Genomic DNA, 23,928 nt, shown 5'->3' with positions numbered 1-23,928 from the left:
CACTTGACCTCACTAAATAATTAGCTTTCCTAATTAATTCCGAACCCTTTATCGGAATAATACACTTGTTCAAAGGACACCATTCCTTTCACCAACAAGGTATGTTCCTTCAAACCCAAGCACTTTATAATGCGGTCATGGATAGGGGTGAGGTCAAACCCACGGTCAACCACCTATATTGGCCACCACAACATGTTTCGGTCCCCTAATGGTTGGGGAATCAACAAACATGGCCATATTGGCAAGGGCCATCTTCCTAAGATAGCCCTCAAGTGCACTACCCCACGGAGACCGGTTACGATTACCGTGCACTGGGTGGGTGTGATTATAGGGGTGATCCTAACTACCCCTACGTGGATCCACTCACCCCGCGCCTCTAGAAATGCCTCCTCCTTATGACTCGTTGCCCCAATGGCAATAAGACCTCTGTAGAGGTCACTATGGTTGGCCGCCGGGTTATACAGAGGGTTGGGATCCTTATGGCATCCCCCTGACCGGATTTTCATATGATGCGGAGGAGGATGAAGATAGTAATGGTGCCGGCCCTAGTGGCCACTAGCCTACCTTGTTTGATTTCTTTCCCCTTTGTCCCTCCCTTCCCTTGTTTTTATCATGTTACACTGAGGATGGTGCTTTTGTCTAGTGTGTGTGGGGGGGGGGGTTATAAGAGGCAAAGGGATGTTTTTTTATGGTGTGGGAGAGGGTAGTTTCAGGCTAGTGTTGGGGAACTTTTTGCTTTAGGTGGTAGGGAATGCTTGGCTTTGGTTGGTTATTTTCAAATTTGTTGCTCATGATGATGATTGGTTGGTTCTTCGTCTTGTTGTTTCCAATGATGATGCTTGGATGATGATTTCTTTGATGATGTTTTTGATGAGTTTCATGTTTCGATTATGATGATTTTGGTGATTATGTTTTTTTTTATGATTATTTTCTATGATAATTTTGACGAGTTTATGAGATTTCTTGATAGATGGATGTGCTCCCATGGAGGAAAATCCAAATCCCTTCAATCCAAACCACTAATATCCAAATTTGTATATAACCTTTTAGTTCATTTCTTTTGTTTATATTTTTTCTTTCTTTATTTTGATTTGCTAACCCTTTTTGTGTATAGTTGTAGTGCTTTTCTTTTGCTCACCAAATTTTGTAGCTTGGAGACGGAATGCACAAGGAGTTAAGGCGAGGAGTGATTCGAGCTCCGAAGACCGTGGTGAGATTATAAATTTGCTTCGTGCTCTAATACAAGCAACGTTGGGTGAGACCTTTCCTTTTTTTCTTTTTATTTCCTTTGTGTGCATAGCTTAGTTTAGACTAGGATGGAGTTGATTGTTCGAGGATATATGTATTTGATTCCACGGAATCTGGTGATCGTTGCTATTGATGCCAAACGATCTTTGTTTATCAATTGGGAATTATATGTTTACTTGCCTCTTTGCTCTCTTGTACTCCTTCCTTTAAAAAATTAATGAAAAAAAATGAAAAAGATTTTCCTTTTCGTTCAAGACAAACCATGTAAAACTTAGTTGTTTCATTTTCACTTTGAGCATAATAAAAGTTGACATGTGTTTTTGAATGCCTTTTTTCTTGAGTATTATAAGTTAACACGCTTCGGGATTGCCATCGCTTGACTCTAGGATATGTTCATGCTAAGGTAGTTGTGCTAGAATTCGTAAGGCCCATCGAACCCAAACTCACTTGTTTGTGGTTAGAAGGTGTTGCTTTCATTAGGGGATTTGAAGCCCTAGAAGTAGTTTTTGTAACCCGATGTGAGCTTTATTGTTCAAGGCTACAACATTATTTGTATGAGCGACATAGGATCTCTATCAAGGCATGCTTAGATCAAGAACTTGACATCTAGCTACCCGAGATCGAGACCGAAATATATCTAAGGATGATAAAGGAATTTTTCATTCGGAGACTATTTTAGTTCCTAGGATTAGATTTTATTTTTATTGAGTGTTTTTATTTGCATTTACCCCTTTGCTAGCCATGTTGAGCCTATCCATCCTTGTCTATAGCACATCACAAACCCCATGGCCTTTTTGTTTCATTTCTCACCCATAGAATTGTGAAGCTTGAGCCATGAAAGTTTGTTTTGGTTTTGGTTCGAAATATTGGAAGGTAATGGTTTGAAATGGAAGTGAGGTTGTGACTTGTGAATGTTAGTTTAATAAAGAAAATGCAAATTCAGGAAATCCGTCCATAGTTATAAAAGGCAAGGACAATGAAATAACAGTTAGAAAAAAAAAAAAGAAAAAAAATTCCAAAAGCTTAAAATGAGAAAAAATTGTATGAAGATGAAAAGAGGATAAGAATGAAAGATTCAAAGTGTTTGGCAATTAGGTTTAAGCTTGTGGAAATCTTGTTTAAAATTGGTAAATGTTTGATTTTGGAATAGAGGCTTGATCACCCTTAGCTTCACAATTAGGCTTAGCACCAATTTCCAAATTTTTCCACACCTTTACCCCCTAGCCAACGTTACAACCCTCTTTTTCGACTTAGGTTGGTTGAGTCACTAATCGGTGGAGGAAGCTAGATTTCAAGAATATGGAGAGAGCATGACTTGGTAAGATGTCGAATTCCCCTTGTTTTGTATTTTTTATCGTTGTTCTAGCTCCTTTGAGGAGTCATGAGATGCTACCTCTAAGGGTGGATTTGAATCTAGGTGAGAGAACACGGTAAGATTGTATGGAATGCGGGGGGAGTGGTGCATGTTAGAGTTCTCTACGCTTAGCATGGTTTATCCTTCAATCAACCTTTAGCATCCCCTTACGTGCTAACTTCTACTATTTAGAAAGCTTGTCATTCACTTATTCTTGTTGGTTTTAAATCTTGAGAGAAAGTGGTTTGTGTGTGCCCTTCTCTTTACCCTCTTGTTCTCATCTTTGGTTTGTCTTGAACGCATTTTTGCAAGAGTTGTGGGGTAAGCTCTTTGGAAATCCTCACGAGATCAAAACTCGTCCTCATTGGCGACCTTGAGGTTTAAAGGTCTTGTTGCTTGTGCTAAAAGAAAAGTTGGCTTTTCTTTGTTAGTTTAGTTTCTCGTGGTTCTTTCTTCTTGAGGACATGCAAGAGGCAACTGTGGGAGAAGTTGATGAGTGGCATTTATGCCACAATTTAGAGCTCATATTGATGGTTTTTCCCCATGCTTGTAGCTTGGTTGTGCCCTTTTTTCTATCTTTAGCTTCCTTTCTTTAACGCCTTTTCTTTCTTACTTTTATCCCTCTTTTTGTCTATTTTCTTTCTTAGTTTCTTTTGTTCGTGTTTTGTAGGAAACCTTGATGTTAATCTAAGAAGAGGGGGTCGATTTATGATGTGTTGCGCGACCACAGAGAAGAATATCATAGCACAAGGCAGAAAGTTTGCACTCCTGCTGCGCGGCCAGGGAGAGGGCACGCATTCATACTCTGCGGGCGCGCAGGTCTGTATACGATCGCGCACAGGGATGGAGAGCAAATATCAGGACAAGGCAGGAAGTTTGCGTGTCTGCTGCGATTGCGGGCGCGCATCATAACTACGCGGGCGCACAAGCATATCATATGCGGGCACACATAGTTGGGTTTCAGTTTTCATACCCAGACTATTGCGGGCACGTAGTCACTTAGAGACGGTGCGCAAGTATCTTGCGCGGGCGCGCATCGTTGGGTTCTAGTTTTTTAAACCCACATTATTGCAAGCGCGCAGTACTTAGCTAGCGAGGGCGCACGTCTAGGTTGGTTTCTCCTATTTAGCCTTTTTATAAATAGCTTGTACTCTCTCTCCTTAGCAATTAGTTAGGGTATTAGAGCGTAATCTAGGGTTTTTAGCTTAATCAAGAGAGAGAAACATTTTTAGCTTAACTTGGTAGAGAGAGAAAGTGAAGTTTTCACCATTGTTGATGCTTGGATCTTGAAGAGGAAGATCATCTTGCTTGTAGACATTCATCTTCAATCAATTAGAATTCTCTAACTCTTTTCTCTTTACTTCTTCATTTGATTTTGATTTGTTTAGCTTTAATCTTCTTACTTGCTTATTAATCATGTTGATGCTTATTAATTTGATGATTGGTCTAGTTATTAACATGATTTGTGAGTAGTTCCCCTACTAAGGAGATGGTGATATTGTAGTTGGATCTGAAGCATGTTTTTGGCTAGAAGTTGATTTGTTTATGATTGAAATGCTTTGTATTCCATGTCTTACTAATTTCTTCTCTTGAGTGGCCAATCATTAGTTGCAATTAAGTGGATTAAACTAGGTTATGGCGATAGCGTGACCTAGGAACGTCCATTGAATGATTTTGATAGAATAGTACCTTGATTCACATGGCTTATGACGATAGTGTAGGCTCGTGATTGAATTAAGAAATCAATTGGTCCCGATAGGTGGTTAGATTGTGCCTTGATATCATTGACATGAGTTGCTTAGTTCACATTTCAATTCAAATTCATGCCTTGTTATGCTTGAGTGAATGCTTGCCTAATCCATTCCCTTAGTGCTTTAATTACGTTGCTCCTAGCTAGTTCATTTTTTTCTTTGTTTTGGTAACATTAGAATATTTGTTTCCCATCCCGAGTTAGCTTAATTGTTTGTAATGAACGTGGAGTTTAGGTTTAGGTTTATAAATTTTTGTTTGATTTGAGGTATTTAGTTTCAACGACCTAAAATTTCTGTCATCACATGATGCTATGTTTTTCATGACAATGTAATACATGTACGAAAGCAGGGCATGTTTCAATTTGCACAAAATTCACTAGGCGAAAACACGTAATTCGCACCGGTTCAAAACCCCCATTTAGCACCGGTTTTGAACCGGTCCTGATTTGGGGGTGCTAAAACCCCAGACATTTCGCACCGGTTCAAAACCGGTGCGAAATCAAACTTTTCGCACCGGTTCTAGTTGAGAACCGGTGCGAAAAACCACACTTTTTGCACCGGTTTTGACTTAGAATCCGGTGCCAAAAATGCCCAAAAAAAATATTTTTTTTTTTTTGCATTTTTTTCACTTAAATTGTACCAAATACTTATATATAATCATAATATACATAAAACACATATATTTTCTTCAATAACTTGTAATAATACACTTTAAAAAACTAAAAAAAATATAGCATAGCTTTGTTTTGTCTTCTGTCCATTCTAATGTAACATACTGCATTAATTTTGTCTAACAAAGCAACAGCAAGATTTACCCTGAGAGCATGGTAAGGAGGAGTCCTTTTGCATTTACAGCATCCAAGACTTGTTGATCCGGGATAAACCTTTGCAAGGCCACGTATTTGGACTGCAACATTTGAATCAACAACACCTTCGTTTGCTTGCTGTTTAACATTGTTCTCCTCTTGAAGAACATCCTCATCATCAGGAGTTACATGCTCAGGCTGTGAGGAAGAACTAAAGCAGGTACAGATGCCACCCTCTGATGCATCGATGCTAAGTGCAGTTAGTTTATTGAGAAAAGCTACTAGTGTGATATATTTTTTTTTAGGAAACTAGTATGATATATTAAATTAAGAGAACTGGAGAAAAAAGTAAAAGGAAAGGACATGACTTGCTACCTTGTGCCTTACTTCCACCTTTGCCTGTCTAATATCCAGGATACAAGAAATAGAACACTGATTTCCTTACTCCATAGGGGTTCGGAATAATATTGTCGAAGTAACGAGCCAAAACAAACCACATAACAAACGTCCCCGACAGCCATATGAAGATATCATTCTGTCACGAGATGGCAGTACGTACTTAATGGTTAACAGTCTTAGCACTAAAATGTCAATAGAGACTAAGCGAATATTTGAAAATGACAGAAGCCAAAAGCATAAGAATCACATTGAAGGGATATGAAAAGGAGAAAAATTTAATGGACTTAATAAATATGTATGATACAACTTACCATTGTTAAAATACATTCTTCATCATTAGGCGAACATTTTGTCCTTCCCTTCTAGCTCATTCCAGGGTCTTGAGGTGTACTAGTTGCATCTGTGAGCATCTGAATACCCTCGGCTAGCAAATTCGGTGGGTAGAAGGAACATAAGACTCTGTATGTTTGAGAGAACATTTTACTGTATTGGAATCCAAATGCTGTCACAATCTGCACAATATGAAATAACATCAGTAAACAGTCTATTGGTTTCCCTGACTTTAAACCAAAAACTCTGATAGGAAAATAGAGAAACTAGCCTGGGTGATTAAGCCAATAATAAAGTTGTAAAAACCTATGTTTGTAGCTGAAGATGACCGGCTAATGAAGGCTGATAGCATGCCCAGAGCCGAACTACTCAAGAAGAACAAACAATTGTTGCCCATGGCTCCTGTCTAAGAGGCACCTAAGAACTAAGATTGACATATCTTGATATGAGACTACAGCAGGTTTCCTGGTTCTTCCAAGGTCCAAAGACTCCAAACACAGGCATAGCCAGAAGCACAGCCAGAAGCACAGACAACACTAAGACCTTACAGCTCACAGCTTAAATTCCTTTGAATTAAGGGTGTGATAAATATAAATATACTATGACCAGATTTTATTTTGCAGCAGGTCCCTAGTGAGCAACAATTCATCGTTTCCAATATTGCACTTAGCTCAGATAAGCCCACTATAATATTGCAAGCCCAATCTAATATTTAAACCATCAGATAAATATCCTTAGTCCTCATCAGCTGCCTAATTTTAGTCCAAGTTGGTAATCCTAACCATTGATTTGCTAAATACAACGTATGTTGTATTGACAGCATTAACTCTGAAAATTACACTTTCAAAGATAAAATTACAGCAATGGCTAACTTGATAATTGATTGATTGATGGCTAACTTTGACCTTGGGGTAAGTACTTACTCTTGGGGTGGCGTGCACAGACTACCGGAGGGCGTCGTGTAGCTTTGAGAAGCCCTATGTGATTTAGCTTGTGATTTCGATGGTGTAGAGACAGGAAAGACAAGGCTGGCATTAGAGATGCTCCCTGACTTTCATATGCAATTGGAAATCTGCCCTTTTGTAGCTGGATACCCTGGCAGCAATCTGAATATGACATACAGGCTATAGAGGCTGCTGATGCCATTTAGGAAAGATGATCAAACCTGAAAAGTAAGCTTAATTTTTATTCCAGTTTAAAGTCTGCAATGATATCGAAAAACGAAACAACACAGCCCAAATCATAGATTAAGCCTTATGAGGCATCAAGTTTAAACTTACCAAAAAAGTTACACTAGATCACAATAAAGATAATTGACACAGATATCATCAAATAATCAAAGAAATCTTTTAAACCTGAAAATCCAATTTTCTTCTATAGTTCTGAGCATTAAGTCATCACAATTGTGTTTGTATTTTCAAAGCTTATCAGCCTCACTATCAACATACTCGAATCCAAGTTTTAGTCTAAGAAACTTAATTAGGTTTTTCCCAAGTCACAAAAACCAACCTAGTTTCAAACATATATAGACCATTCATCACATCTTTATGGCACAAATATATGAGGTATTACAGTACAACTTCAACAATGCAGACATACAAGCCACTGCTCCCCGCCCTTTCAATCAAAGTTCATGACTAATCATGGTCTAATAATACCTACATCAGATCAAGATAATTTGGTTGCTTGAAGTTAAAGTTTGGACCGAGCCACATCATAAATTTGTTTTTCGGACACAAAATGAGCCTAGATTGTTTTCTCTGACTCGACCACTCGCAATGACAAATACAACAATCCAACTCTGTTTAAGTACAAAAACAAATAAACAAACAAGAACCAACATAAATAAAAAAAAAAATAAAAATAAACACACATACACACACAATTACTCTTTCTTCCTCTGCTTTCTTGTTGAAACACCATCCAACTTTTCCATCTCTGCTTCAAATCGGAGGTCATTTTCCTGCTTTTGCTTCCGTTTCTTCTTATTTTTCTCTTCATTTGCATCAATGCTTACTTTTTCTTGCGGCACAGTTGATTTTTTTTTACCTTTTCTCCTTTAGTTCCCTTGCTTTTACCGTCCACCTCAGATTTTGAGTGAGGTTTCTGCATATAAGTTCGATAATTAAACTCAAAATTTATACTCTAATTAACCGTCATTATACTTGGCACATATAAATGAGTGTACTTAATTCAGCTTAAAGACCTTATTTCTCCTATCAGAACATACATTTTTTTTTTGAAATTTTTATACAGTATCATCATCAGCACATACAGAAAATAGTACTATCTGGGGTGAAATGTAAAGCTCCTTTGGATTTGTAAATAAAAAAAAAAACAGAATGCATAATTCTATTTGAACATAATGGTAAGCCAAATTAATATAAGAACCTCCACTAATCAACTTAAGCTACCATGTCTGAGATTTCATTAGTAATGTCATAAGCTTTCCTTGTTTAAGATTACGTAGAGATTAATATTAAAGTCTTTTAGTGGACATCTAATCCAGATCTTCCCAAACAATGTATATCGAAGAAGTATGAGGAAATAAGTCAAACTATAAAATGTAATCAGTGCTTGCTACTAGGATTAAGACCCCAATGCTATCCCACTAACAACATAGCAAGCGGCTAAAATCAAGTTCTAGACCCCATTAACTGTAGACAAATACTGAAGTAGCCTCTACAAATACTCAAACTAAATAGTGCAGACTTCCTGAATGCCCCATATCCTTGCCCTTACCACCATAAATCATTTAACTATCTTGATCTAGGAACGAAAAGTTGAGTAGAAAGGGTAGTAAACTTCCAATAAGAATTGAAAAACTTCTTAAAATCCAAACTAAGTTCTCGTCTTTCTGTCCAATACGTTTATAATAATCATAAACTTCAGCCATAGAACAGAATTTTAACCTAGCAGACGTATTCTCACTTCGTTCATTTACAGCATACTTTTGAAAACCCAAGCCACTAACTTCCCCTTGTTACAAAGTTCAAAAATTACTCACCAAAATTAAGCCAAAAACCAATACATAAGCAAATTCAGAGCACTTAATACAAACATCATAAAATTCATCACCCTAATCAAGGTATAATAGGTTGCTGCAGCCTTTTAGTTTCAAAACGCTATCAAACAAGGAAATTGGGTCCTGATTCCAAAAACCAACACTCCATTATTAAAAATAAAATTCCTACTCAAATTAATTACTCTTAAAAAATCCAATGCAGAACACAAGAACCCCCAACTTCCAAACATACCCAATTAGATTTTGCAACAGAAATTAAGGCATTTTAATACCAAGATCGAGAATTCAAACTTATGCTAAAGTTGATGGTATTCATGAAATTACAAATTTTCTTCCGAAATTTGCAGGATTTTTTAACACTATAAGATGAAATCAAAGCAAAACATTATAAACCAAAAATTTAAGGTCCAACAATCATATTAATCAAACCATAATCAGATTAAGGAGAAAAAACAGGAAAACAGAAGATACCCATAGAAAAAAACATCAAAACAAAACAACCCATAAGATAATTTCATCAAAAAAACACAAACAAAACCAATGATTTCATTACAAACCCAGAAAAAGGAAGAGTATTCGCAATTGCGCAACAGCCGAACCCACCATGAAGAGTTTTCGACAAAAGAAGATGAAGCCAACGATTATAGGTCGAATAAGGCCACCATAGCCACCACCGCCAAACAAAACCCTAAAAAACACCTTAAGTTTAAAAACAAACAAAACCCTAAGATCCAATGCAACTGAAAAAGAAGAAAGAGGAAAACCTTAATTGATGGAGCACAACTGAAGAGCTCCACAATGAAACCGGGGAAGGGTGCATAGGCGATCGAAAGAGAGAAGAAAGGAAAGGAGAGAGAGACAGATGAGAACGCTTCAATGGAGGAGAGAGAGTGGAGAGAGAATAAGAGAGGAGGAAAGATCGAGGGGTTTCAAGAGAAAGAAAGAAGATTAAATTATAACCGGGTTTTTTTTTTTTAATTTAACAAGAGTTTTCGCACAGGTTCGAACTGAACCGGTGCGATTTACTCACTTTTCGCACCGGTTTTGTAAGAACCGATGCAAAAACTCTTTCCCTCAATCCCGCCTATTTCTTTTAACACCGATTTTCAAAAACCGGTGCGAAAGCTGCGGTGCCTTATTCATTTTTTCTACTAGTGAATAAAACAACAAATCTGCATATCAAAGCACATCCTACATGATCTACAACAATTATATTATCATTTCAAGTGCAAAACAATAAAAGAAACATGAAGAACAACAACAATGGTCATTCATGCACAAGTAGTACCCAAAAATGGTGATTCGCTCACTTCTTCACCAAATGAAACAAACTTGGTCTCAAATTGATCACAAACAAATATACATTCATATACAATGAAATCCATAATAAGAATTCTAACAAAAGTCATCAAAATTGAAAACCCCCAATTTAATTTCTAGGGTTTTTCGCACAAATCACCCCATTTGCAATGAAATTCAACTCAAAAGCAAGAAAACTTACATGGATTGATGTACAAGATCGAATATGAGGAGCTATGCTGTAAATTAGGAATGATTTGATGAATTTTTGAGTGAGAAATAAGCAAAAGCTGTAGAAGTAGCAGCAAAGAAGATGACCAGCGAAGAAAATGGAATGAAAGAGTAAAATCGGGTTGTTGCCCAAATTTTAGTGAAGGCCACGAGTACCGTGCCATGACATATAATCCTGTGGCGGGCACTTTGGCGCGTGCTATAGTGTTCAGGAATCTTGTAGCCAATATGCTTTGTGCTTTTTTTTTTTAACCAGTCATAATAAATTTCCGCGACATTTGACAATTATCTAATCTCTTGACCAAAAACTCGCGGGAAATTCCAACTAATATTTAAATGGCATTAAAATTACCATTTTAACCTCAGCAAATATCAACATCATATTTAGGCACCTATATAGTCGAATGTACACGGCTTGAGGGTTTCAACATCAGCAAAATATTTTTAAATGAATACAACCTCTATTTGAGGACAATTGAACAATCATATTTACGGCCTTTGTTCGGGGAAAATTTAACAATCATAAGTACAACCTCTATTCAGGGACAATCGGACATTTATCAAATACTTAGTGATCATCCCAAGGCGCGGAGGATTACTATTCATATCCACATTACGAGTTTCTTGAGGCGTAGAGACTTGTAATTTTGCATCGTCATACAAGTTTTCCCGAGGCGTGGAAAATTGTCAATTGTTGCATACTTCTCGAGGCGTAGAGGTCTACAATTATGTCCCGAGGTGTGAACACTTAATTTTAATGTAATTCTCGAGGCGCGGAATTTCACTTGTGAGCTACTTGGGAGTAGGAGTTCACGATAGGATTCCCGACGCGCGGAATACTATCCTTCATTAATCATCTCGAGGCGCAGAAGATCATTATTAAGTGGAATGCTCGAGGCATAGGAGTCTATGAAACATTTTTTCGAGGTGGAGTGGTTCACGGTAGATTTCTCGAGGCCCAAAAAGCTACAAGACGTATTTGCAACTGACGCACTAGTGTGAGATACGCATTCTATCCCTTAACTCTTTTATCTGTGTAACTAACGCTTTTCTGCAAGTATCGGCATATGCAAACTGATTTAGGATCGCAGAACATCTTAAATCATTCTTAGTTCCTATCGACTACTTTGACTATCGTTTTGGAAACTTACATTTCTAAATACTCAGTAAAAGTGGGGGCTTCTGTAGACACCTAAAAATGTCTCCCCAAAACCAAACCCGATGATGAACAATCTTTCACCGCCATTATTGGTCGGGTTGAGTATTTAATCTTTGGAATTCTTAAAATCATTGTTCTATCCAATACAGTTTATAAATCAATCCACATTTCAGTCCATGTATTTATTTGAACCTTGTCCAAACATTATTTCTAGTTGATGAGTGGCATTTATCCCACAATTTTGAGTCCATTTTAGTGGTTTTTCCCTATACTTGTAGCATGTTTATACCCTCTTTTATGTCTTTAGCTTCCTTTCTTTATTTTCTGTTCTTTCTTAGTTTTCCCCCTCTTTTTGCCCCTTTCTACCTTTGTTTTTTTTTTGTTCGTGTTTTATAAGAAAGCCTTGATGATGAAGTAAGGAGAGAAGCTTGGAAGCTTCTGAGAGGGCACGACCACTAAGAGGGCACGCACTGGCAGTCTGTGGGCGCGTACAGAGAACAAAATTAAAGAATCAAGGCAGGGAGTCTGCATGCCTTATGCGCGACTACAGAGTAGGCGCGCACCAAAGCTGTGCGAGCGCGAAGTCACTGTGCGCGGGCGCGTAAAAAGTTGAGGAGTTGATTCCACAATTGAGGCAGGGATCGGAGTTTGCACGCCCTAGTTGCGCCTTGATTGCCAGTCGCACAGTCACAGTGCGCGGGCGCAAAATTATCATGCGCAGGCGCGCATCTCTAAGTTTCACTTTTCGTACCCAGATTATTGCGGGCGCGCAGTATCTTGCAAGGGCGCGCATGCTATGTTGGCTACCTTCATTTAAGCCCTTGTATAAATAGTTTTAAGTCTTTCTCCTTAGTAACTAGTTAGGGTATTGACTTAACATGATATATGGTTTCTTAGCATAAACTAAGAGAGAAAAACACTAATTTTGTGATCTTGGATGATTTATAATTAACCTTTTTTAAAATTAATGAAGCTCATTTAGTAATTTATTTCCCTTTACTCTTTATTTATTTGCTTTATATCTTTTATTTACTTGTTAATCATGTCTTTCCTTGTTAGTTGTATGATTAACTTGGTTTCCATCTCTTAACTATGGGAATGGTGATGGGTTAATCGAGTCTTAATCATGTTGGGGATTGGGATTATGGGTTGATTAGTGATTAAAGTCTTTGTTTTTCATGATTACCAATTATATTTATTGACTGGCCAATTAGTATTTGTAGTTGGCTGAGCTAATCTTGATTATGACGACAGTGTGATTAAGTGAAGCTCATTAGATGATTCATGTTTACTTACCTCAATCTATGTATGGTTATGACGACAGTGTTATTGTGTATGTTTGAGAAAGTAGTTGCTCCCGATAGGGGAGTAGACTATGCCTTTAATCATAATTCATGTGAAATTTAGTGTGCTTGATTCCCGTTTCATTTCCCTTATCATTTCTTGAGTGAAGATTTGCCATGATCCATTTCCTTATTGCTTGTTATACTTGGTTTTTCCTATAGTTTAATCATCATTTGTTAGTGTTCATTCTGTTGTCCAATCTGTTGAGCCAGATTAGTTGTTGGTGTTGATTGTAGTGTTTTAGCATCTCCCTATGGTTCGACCCTTTTTCTTTCTAGTGTTTGGTTTGCTTAGGTCTATAAATTATATTTGATTTAGGGGTAGGTAGTAATGGACCTGTTATTTCCCTTATCGCTAGCCCAAACCATTTTGAATCCATTTCATTATTTATTAATTGAGCCCAATTAATAATTATCTTAAACCCTACATATGAAAATGAGTCCGGAATGACAGAAATGGCGCCTAAACATCACGTGTTTAATTTAAAACAAAGATAAATATTAATTTCAAAGAAGTTTCCAGAAAACTGAAGTGCCGCGTTACAGCAGGAGTACTATGCCACGCACACTTTTTGGCTGGTTTTATCTTTTTTCACACGGTTTTTACTTCTAAAATGATAAAGTTAAGTACCGCACCACGTCACAAGTACTGTGCATGCCACGACACCCATTGCCATGACACGATACACTTTTCTTCTACGGCACCTAATTTCTAGGGTTTCGGATCTCGTTCCTCATTTCTCCCCTATAAATACGAGGCTCATTTATAGTCTCGAGCACCTGCTCACATACTCTTTTTATTCTATGCTCTAGCCTAAACACTTGGCTTCCTAATCTCACAATTCATCCCTTAAGCACTCCCCGGAGTTCGTACTTTACCCGAAGTTCCGTACTTAAGCCAAGGCGTGAAAGGTAGAACTGTTAGAGGGTTTGACCCCAAATCAACTCTACATGAATTTGATTTAATTTCCATTTTATTATTTTCATTGAAGTTACTAATGTGTTTATTTTTTATAGTTTCAAGAAAAAGCAAGCAAAGTAAGGATCATGCTCCTTTTGTTTCTATTATATTTCTAACGATTTTTTATTATAATTGTCTTATATTGATTATTGGATTTATTATGGTAAAATTGCTTCCAATGTTAATGATTATTCTATGGTTTATTATTGATCACCATATTTGATGTTTTAAGGGAGTATGTAATTGAATATAACGACTAATAAGATAATTTGGATGACTGGTTTAGGTTCTTTTTATAATCTTGTTGTTTAATTAAGTGGTCACCAATAATTAGAATTCCGTGTTGCATTAAAATTAAACCAATTTAGCGTAATCTAGTTTGAAGCAAATTGAATCTTTTCTTGTATGTCTTATATATCGCAGGAAACACTTTTCGCTATAAGAATCGAGTAGAGGCCAATACAGGCGAATGTGACACCATGACTAACTTTGTACCATCATCCCCGATCCACCTTTCGGGGTTCCGAACCGTATAGAGTTAGTAATCTCATGGACTATGAATGGGATGTAACATTCACGGGTAGATCGTTGTCCCTTATTTGTTACTGCCTTACATGATCCGTGCACGGTTTACAAGTTCCATAAAACTTGTTGGTGGCTCCCTACTTTATTTGCCCCAAATTATATATGTCAAATCCCACTTCCTATGATTTCTAAGCATTTTCACAACATGTTTACGTAGGCGCGCTTCAATCGACGCCTACACCTGGTACGAGATTCTTTGCAGGAATCTTTCCATGAGTTAAGCAAGCTTCATACCTTAAATCATCACTCCTAGAGTATTCAATTATTGGAATAATATCAATGATTGCCTCAGCGTCCCCATCAAAACTACCATTTCCATAGGGGCGTGCATGTCCTCTACATACATCACGTAAGCAATTATGTAGCATAGTTGGCACATAGTACTCAATCCTTCTAGCCTAAATCTTTGGAATAGAATATAAGTGACTTGACTTTCTCGCTGTCTAAAACCTCTTTCAAATACTTTTCGATAGTCATGCCAACTGTGAATCTGCTTTCGATTGGGATGTATAAACGAGCTTCGAGCTTTTTTCTCTTTAGAACATTTCTAAGCTTGTTTTCCCAATCTCTGAAGTTCATGAAAATTGAGCCTTGTTTTCATTTTAAGTGGTGAGTTAGTGTTGTCGGTAATGTTATTCATCTACATACAAAATAAGGCAAAGTTCAATAATTATGTTTAATAAACATTAAAGCATCATAAATAAACTAAGTAGGTAACTTTAAAACACTTTATTCAAAATTAATTGTCCCATTTGAATTAAGTGATTCCAAGATCCTTTATTTGTGTAATAGTTGATTGGACATTGACCCTACCATCAAGCATTACATTTTAAAGATTAGAAAATTCTTTACTAGTTATAACTCTTGGTTGAATAATTAACCATTATATATATAATTACTACCTTATTCTTTAAGATTCTAAACGCTTTAGGTAATCTTGTTGAGTCCAAACAATTAAATGTGTACAACTTGATTTACCCCAAATTACCTAAGATAACAAATGACACCCAGTTTTGGCATGACCCATCACTTAGGATCAAAGAGTATTTGGGTATTTAATTGGAAAAGCAATCTCAATATTTCGGGACCTAGATTTATTATGTTTTGATAATTTAAGTGAACTCTAGCGCATCATCATCAACATTAATAAAACCTAGCATGCATAATCTACTAATGCATAAATAAGCATGTTTCGTGGTTTTCTAATGTGTCATGCGGGAGAGTTACGTCAATAAGACTGGATCCTTAACGCTTGTACCTACAAGCAAACGGAAGCTCTAGTTGTTCGGACTTCAGCCTCCAACGCTCAAGTTAGTACCGGGTGGAGTGCAATAAATGCGGAAAAGTGAATATAGAAGATCTTCTCGGATCCCGAGATCTGATGAATCACTGTAGAGAGTGATTGCTGTAATAAATGAGTGATGTAAGAATTGAATGTGTGTATCCCTCCTAAGGTAATAAATTCCCTATTTATAGGGCATGGGAGTTAGTGCCCTTATCCTAGGTTACTATAACCTAGGTAATTTGGGTTGCGCCGTTTTTACAGCACCTCGGAATTTGGGCCCTTAAAGGCCACCATTTCCCTAATGATGGGGGGATGCCACGTGTTAGTCGATGATTGGTCCCATTGGAATAACTCCTTGGTTAACACGTGTCACCTTTTGATTATTCCACGTGGCTAGGGTATTTTTTTTACCCAAATCATTTGCCCCTCATAAGGGTGACGTGGCGTGCCATGTGGCGTCTGTGACACTTGTCACACAGAGATTGGGTGATAGATTTTAACTATTCACCTTCTAGGGAAATTACAGGGGTGCACCTGAATTTACCCCTCTATATATAAAGGTTTTACCCCCCCCCCTCATTTTAAACATTTTCAAAACGTCAAGAGAGAGAAAGCAGAGATATTTTAGGCAAAGAAGCTCTTGATCACCGTCACATCGCCGTTTGATATAGCTGATCAACGCCTGATACACATCTTTTTACAAAAATCCTTGAGGTAACCGTCTCTCTCTCTACTCTTTCTTGTCATTTTCTACCGTTTGAGTATGCTCCTTTAAATAAATGGTTTCACCAACAACATACACGACACAGCCTAGGACAATAGTCAGTCGGTCACCTGGTACGGCTAAGTCTAGACTGGGGGTGCCGTCTCCGGGTGCTTGGACTACCCTTGTTCTTCCCCGAATCCGACTGTCTCTGTGTCTGTGCAGGACACTATTGCTCAGACTATACAAACGACGCCCGACCCAGAATATATGGAAGACGACACATTGGAGGTGCCGGCTGATGAGGTCTTTGGCCATCCCCCGAGTTCAACGAGCACTTTGGATGACTCTATTTTAGAAGAGTCTGAAGAAGGAAACGGTGGGATGTCCGGCTCTGGTTCAGACTCTAAAGAGGCTAGCAGCTCGCTGTAGGCTATTTCCGATACTGAGGAGGACGAAATAACCTCCTACCCTAAGCAGACGGACCCGTTTGGGATTCACGTGTCTACTAGAAATAGAGCAATCATGGAGGCGAACTTGAACACCTTTATTAGCAAACGTCCCCTTGGTGGGAATTATGGTATTTTGGCTGTTATGAGGCAGCAATCATGGCCGGCTTACACTTCCCTCTCCATGATGTCGTGAAGGCTATTTTGAGAGGTTACAACATAGGAGTATGGCAACTCACCCCCAATTCCTAGGTGAACATCTTAGGGTATGTTATCGCCTACGAGATGCAGGGTATTATGCCCGGCTGGGAGGCCTTTGCTAAGATGCACTACCTAAGCCGTGGCCTAGGCGGCTGGCGGGCATGGTACACACTGACCACTTACCTGGAATACTTGATGATGCTTGATAAGAGCTCAAAGTGGTCTAACTGGAGAAATAAGTTTTACCTCGTCTCCTCCCCCATCTTGCAAGATAACCATGACTTTAGCCGGTGGAATAAGAAACCCGACCTTCTAGGTAAAAAGTGTGCTTTGCCGCGTGTCCCACAAGAGGCTGGGATCAAATATTGGAGCCAGACTTTTTCTGCGTCACCATTATGCCTTTGTCAAACGACAATCAAATAATTGTGCCCATGAATTAGGTGCCCAAACATGAGTGGTTGAAGGACGAGTGCTTTTTTGTCCGCCTGTAGTCTTAGCACCATGTTTCACAAATTTAAGTAGGATAGCCATCCGGCATTGTATTATGTCGTGTTTGTTATTTAATTGCTTTTGTTTCTTGCTTTGTATATTTCTCTAACAGACTGTCTTTTTGCAAAAAAAAGGCAAGAACATGCTGGCTGAGGTAACTTGGCTTAATTTAAGCTTCTAGATTTTGTTTCATTTGCAACAATCGGCTGAGTCTTTGGTAGTTTGTGTTATGCAGGCAATGCCAAGGGTTGTCGGGCTCAAGGCATCGTTTGCTAAGAAGACAGAGGAGGTAAGGGAAGCCAAAGTCCCGGCGGCTGAGGCAACTGACACTGCTTAATATCAAATTATGATGCATGATATTGAAACTAAAATAGAGTCACTTTCTCAAGCGGAGACCATTAATGAGTTGACAAAAGAGCTGGAGGCGGCCAAAAGAAGAGGTCTGACTTGGAGCTTCAGCTCAAGAATGCTCAGTCAGATGTCAAGGCTCTTTAAGGGGCTGATATTGAAAACACCCAGCTCCAGGCAGATGTCAACAATTATTTGAATCAGTTGGCCCAGGCGGCGAGTAAGAAGAAAGAGGCCATTGAGGCAGAGCAAAGCCGATTCATTGATGAAAATGAGAAGGATTGCGAAACACGAATGAAAATTGCATGGGAACTCTGCCACCAGGGGTACGGCTGGGGGTTCTTTGCCTTGCGGTACAAGTATGCCGACTTGAAATTCAATGCCTGAGCTCTAGGGGAAGATGCTCTGCCTCCATTCGATGAATGGGCTAACCAGGAGGAAAGGTTTGAGGGGGAGCAAGAGGAAGAAGAGCACCGGGAGGAGGAAATAACGGTTGACTCAACTGTGCCTCCCCTAGTTAACTCTGTTGTGCCCCAATCGGCTGACTCTGTGGTGCCTCCACCTCAACAAAATTGAAGCTGCTTCTGTCTAACCCGGCTTTGTGCTGTCTGTCTTTCCGGCCTAAGTGCCGAGTATTTCTTGTATTTTTATAACAATCTCACTTTCTACCAGTTGTGTAACCGTTTTAACAATTTACTTTATTCACCGACCATGGGGTTGGTTTACATTTAATGAAAATGCCTACTGTGTAAGTTTTGCTTCAATGCTTTCAAATTATTGCATTTTCTATATATGCCTGAATTTTTACCAAGTCATTAGTTGCATGCGGCAACTAACAGACCAGCTGTCCCTTTTTCCTCTAGACGGCTGTTAAGTTGGTTTAAAAAAGTGGATTGATTGACCTAGGAATTTTTGATACTTTAAGGAGTATGGAAAATTCCTAGCCAATCAATCACTACCGTGATTGCCCCAAATAAAGTAGACAACTGTCCAAGGAGCAGATGGTAAATGTTTGGACATCCAAGCTGCCAATGATATTTCCTTGTCCATTGGATAAGGGGTCATTCTTTGCCTTCAGGGTTTTTTTATCCTGATACATGGCCAAATTCTTTGGAAAATAGCATATGCGGACGTCTTTTGACGTGCCTTGAGCAAGTTACATTCTCATCGAGAAGGTCAGATGGTGTGTGAGCCGTCTGAGAGGTGAGGCCGCAAATTTGTTTTTCGAACAAATTTAACCAAAACGGACGCATAAAATCCCATGGGGAAGACTTTTCCTTTACCGACTGTGTTGCCCTAGAGAAATTATAGACGGTCCACTACATTGTATTTTTAAACAAATTATTGAATTTTAATCTAAGATAACCTAATGGCCAGTTGTCGTCTGATATCCCATAGGGCAGGCGGTTGATTAAGCCGTCTCAGTCACGCATTAGACTTTGCTCAATCAAACGACTATGAACTTGTCCCAATTAGGGCAGTTGGTTGGACCGTTTGATGTACGTGTTTATAAAGCAATGTGCCACCAAAATGGTATATGCTCTCTGTAGGCAAAGTCACCCGAATGGATGTCGCCGGATGTCTCACTTTATCAGAATGGACAGATGGGTTAGATTTGCCGTCTGTACATAGCACAAACGATACTTCTCTCATAGGGAATCGTATTTAATGATGCGATTAAAGTAAAAACCAAATTGAAATAAAAAGCAATTATCATTGCTAAGCTTTTCATTTAAAATTTTGTTTTACAATTCTTAGAAGTAGTACTTCTTTAAACTGTCTACATTCCAAGTCCTAGCTACATGTCTGTCGTCTGGTTTTTCCAGGCGGTAGGTGCTGCCTCTGACTTCCTCTTATATCCGGTAAGGGCCTTCCTAATTAGGTGTTAATTTTCCTTGCTTATTGGCCCTACCGGTTGCCTTCATCTTGCGTAACATAAAGTCCCCCACTTTCAAGGGTCATTTGTGTACTCTTTTGTTGTAGGCTGTTGTCAATCTAAGACGGTAGATTTTATGATGCAAGGCGGCATTGCCCCGGTGTTCTGGTAGGAAGTCCAATGCTACTCGCATGGCCTCCCAGTTAGCCTCTTCATCATATAGCATGACTCGAAGATTCGGCTCATAAAGCTCAATAGGTAAGACGGCCACAGCGCCGTATACCACAAAGAATGGGGTCTGAACGGTTGCCCTTTTTGTCGTTGTTCTGATGGACCAAAGTACGTGGATTAATTCCTCAGCCCATAGACCACTGGCTCTCTCTATTTTCTTCTTAATGATGTGTGTGATGAGTTTGTTGAAAGTTCCAACCTAGCCGTTTGCTTGGGGGCGACTGACTGATGCAAAGCAATGGGAGATTCATTGATATCCCAGCCAATTCTTGAGGGTAGGCGTCTCAAATTGAGAGTCATTGTCAAAGACCATAGACATAGGAACCCCATACCGGGTGATGATGTTCTTACAAGTGAAAGAGATGACATCCTTTGTCTTAATGCCTTTAACCGCCTCTGCTTTTACCCATTGGGTGAAGTAGTCAACAGCCACTAAGATATACCACCTCTAGCCTGACGCAGGTGTATACGGAGCTAAGATATCTGTACCCCATTTGGCGAATGGTACTGGGCTATGAATTGCCGTCAGATCAGTTAACAACGGTGTATGAGCTTGCCGAACTGTTGGCACTTATCACACTTCTTCACCATTTCCATGGCATTTACTTCCATTGTTGGCCAAAATTAACCCTACCAGGTAGCTCTGCCTGCTAGGGCTCTGCTGCCTATGTGCGAGGCACAATAGCCTGAATGTAGATCTTCTAGAATTTCATGCCCACTTTTTACGGTGATGCATTTTAAGAGTGGCTTTAGGAAACCCTTATTAAATAGCTCTCCTTTGTTAATTTCGAAGTGAGCCGCACGTTTTATCATTGCAACCATTTCTTGGTATGTATCCGACAGAGTGTCATCGAGCAAGTAGGCTCGGATGCCGTCCATCCAGGTTGAGCTTCGGTCCAGTATACTAATAGGATCTGTTTCGGGGTATTTGTGATGTCTTGCGGGAGAGTTACAACACCAAGACTGACCTCAGGACGCTTGTACATGCAAAACAACGGAGACTCCTGTGGGTGGGAGTTCTGCCTCCGACAATCAAGTTAAAACGTGTTTGGATGTAAAGATACGGAAAGTAAAGGGGATCAGGCTCCTCTCGGAAGGGAAGTGATCATCCGACTGCCTGAGACAGTCTCAACATCCGAGCCTTAGCTCTCAAAGAGTGCAATTAATGCTGGGATTAATGCGCAACAATCAATGTACACGTGTGTTAAGGAATTTTCTGAATGATGTTCCTTAGAGGGAACATCTCCCTTTTTTATGGTCTTGAAATATGTGCCCAGTACTAGATTTTCACAAACCTAGGACTGACTGGGCTTGCCTAGGTATTTGGGCCATTAAAGGCCACTTTCCTAGTTAGCAATCTGCCTGCCACGTGTCGTGGCCTTATTGGTCCACCTTGGACCTCTCTTGAGGTGACACGTGTCAGGCTCTGGTTGTTCCACGTGGAGGACACGTGGTAGAGCTCCATTGGTCCACGTGGAGAAAAAAAATCCCCTCATCATTTGCCCCTCACAGGGGTGACGTGGCTTGCCACGTGGCGCTTGTGACAGGTGTCACGCTCTAATTGGCTAACGGTTTTGTACTGTTTTGTTTTTGCTGCCCCTTGAAATTCACCCCCCTATAAATAGGGGATGTCCAAATCATTTGCTTGGAAATTCCCAAAAATTCCAGAAAATCTTTTAAGAACTTTTTCCTTTTCAGAGAAAGAACGACTACCGCCTGCGTCAGATTGCCTGCTCTTATAGCCGTTGCAGATTTTTCAAGTACCTTCATCTTCACCGACTAAAGGTAACCGCCTATTTTTCTTTAGTGATTACTCTTTGTTTCTTTTTCTTTTTAAAAATGGTTTCCCAAAAGCACACTACACGGCCTAGGTTAGTGCAGGGACGGCTGAATCTAGAACTAGGAGTGCCGACTGCCCCTTGTTCTATCACCCTTTGCGAGCTTCCCTAAGTCCAACTGTCTATATGTCTGTGCAGGACACCATGGCCAGAATTAAGAGAACTACAAGGGTGACAAATTTAGACGGCTCTTCCTTCTATGCGCCTGTCAGTGAATTGTTTGACGTGCCGCCTGATGCCCTAAGCACTCCCAGTGATTCCATTTTAGAAGAATTAGGGGAGGAGGTTCAAAATGATATGCCGGGCTTTGTTGATCTAGCCCACCAGGCGGACACTAGGTCCGAGAGCTCAGACAGCGACTCTGAGCCAAGTACTTCCAGCAAATTCTCAGATGAATCTGAAGAGAGGCACTCTCGGCTAGAGACTGCGCGAGAGTCCCTCTCAGTAGAATTGGGAGCAAACTAGGCGGAGCCGTCTGCTACCAACCAAGAGCAATATGTCGCCTACTATCATCATGTTCCCGCAGGCAGGCAGAGAATGATGACGGAAAAAATTGGGAGCTTCCGGGCTGACCATGTCATGGGGCATGGTTATGTCATATGCACGCCGGATGCCGACGACACTTTATTCTTGCCCGAGAGTCCAGCTACGGGGACACATGTTTTGGCTGCTATGAGGCAGCCATTAAGGCGGGCCTAAGATTTCCTCTACATCCGGCTGTGGAGCGAATCCTAAACGAATACCAGCTGGGTGTCTGGCAACTGGCCCCAAACTCTTGGTTTAATATATTAGGCTATGTTTCCGGCTGTGAAATGCATCAAGTAGACCCCATCTTTGAAGCATTCGCCCACATGCATTACCTTAGCCGGACCCCTAAAACAAGCAAGAACGGCTGGTACCAGTTGTCTAGCCACAAGGGCTATATGATGACTGTGGGGAAGGAGAACAAGTGGAAAGATTGGAGGAACACTTCTACATTATTTCTAGCCTTGACACAGTCAGGAACAAAAAATTCAACAGGTGGAACAGGAACCCACCTTTCCTAACAGGCGGTTCTGAGCTGCCGCCTGTTCCCCGTAAAGCAAAAGAAGAGATCCTTGACAGAGGGATAGCTCTTCAAAGTAGATATCCAGGCGAACCCCAAGATAGGGGTGAGGGAGTTCATTCCCCAAAACTATATTCCCAAGTATAACTGGCTATACGATGGGACATATTTTTCCACCTGTGGCCTTAGTGAAGAGAGCCGAGAGGTAGCAGACCGCTTGTTAAAGTATCTTGTAAAACTTGATTAATTTTGTGTCAAACTAACTCTTTGATTCATCTTTTGTAGAAAAATCCATGGAAAAGCTCTCAGCCTCAAAGAAAGCTGCTGCCTAGTACCGCTCGGCCATCTTGGGTAAGCGGTCAACTGAAGAGTCGCTTGCTTTGTAAGCGCCCAACGTAAACTTCTTTCAACTTTGAAGTCTCATTTAGTTTTACTGTCGCCTGCTTCTTACTTATTGTGGTTATTATTACAGGGCAACTTAGCAAAGCCTTCCTCCTCCTCCCAGCCGGATCCTAAAATTAGGAAACAAACGGCTAGTGACATAACTACCCCTGGGAGAGCAAGGAAACATGTGGCCTCAAGGCCAGGGAGCAACCCACCTCCAAAATCTCCAGCCGTCCCTGTTGGTAGTCGGTATGAGAAGGAGAAGGAGAAGCAGGCGGCTGCTGAAGGTATCAAAGACATTTTTCCTTTCCCATACCCTATGAAGGTTAAATTCAATTAGCAGTCGTCTAGCACCTCTGAGAGCAGTCGGTCTATTGGCCGAATTTACACCAAGTACTTACAGGGTATTGATTGTGTAGATGTCTTTCAAAGGCCGGATCTTGTCCACCTGGCCAAGTCCATTCTGAAAGCCGTCTCCCTTGAGGACAGGGAGGCGGTCAGAGGAGTCGCCACCCTCAACCTGGATGCCATCTCGCTCTTCTCGCTGAGGTATACTTGTAAAAAAATTTCGTTTATCTATATAATTTG

At 39.9% G+C, this 23,928-nt stretch overlaps 1 long non-coding RNA gene across 3 annotated transcripts; it reads right to left on the bottom strand.

Annotated features, from left to right (window-relative positions):
- Nucleotides 1-5,043: 5,043 nt before the first annotated feature.
- Nucleotides 5,044-10,112, bottom strand: LOC110695898. 3 transcript variants are annotated; one of them, XR_002506225.1, is made up of 7 exons: nt 9,678-10,112; nt 9,517-9,601; nt 7,766-7,994; nt 6,812-7,053; nt 5,870-6,070; nt 5,535-5,694; nt 5,044-5,395 (listed from the first exon to the last, which is right to left on the bottom strand). It is a non-coding gene; the product is annotated as an uncharacterized LOC110695898 (long non-coding RNA). The 3 variants fall into 3 exon arrangements; XR_002506226.1 differs by having other exon boundaries at nt 7,778-7,994; XR_002506227.1 differs by lacking the exon at nt 9,517-9,601.
- Between the last annotated feature and the right edge of the window lie 13,816 nt (nt 10,113-23,928).

This window comes from Chenopodium quinoa, unplaced genomic scaffold, assembly GCF_001683475.1.
Source record: "Chenopodium quinoa cultivar QQ74 unplaced genomic scaffold, ASM168347v1, whole genome shotgun sequence".
Lineage (NCBI taxonomy): Eukaryota > Viridiplantae > Streptophyta > Magnoliopsida > Caryophyllales > Amaranthaceae > Chenopodium > Chenopodium quinoa.
Note: the sequence above shows the minus strand (reverse complement) of the source record. Positions and strands in the feature narration are given on the sequence as shown.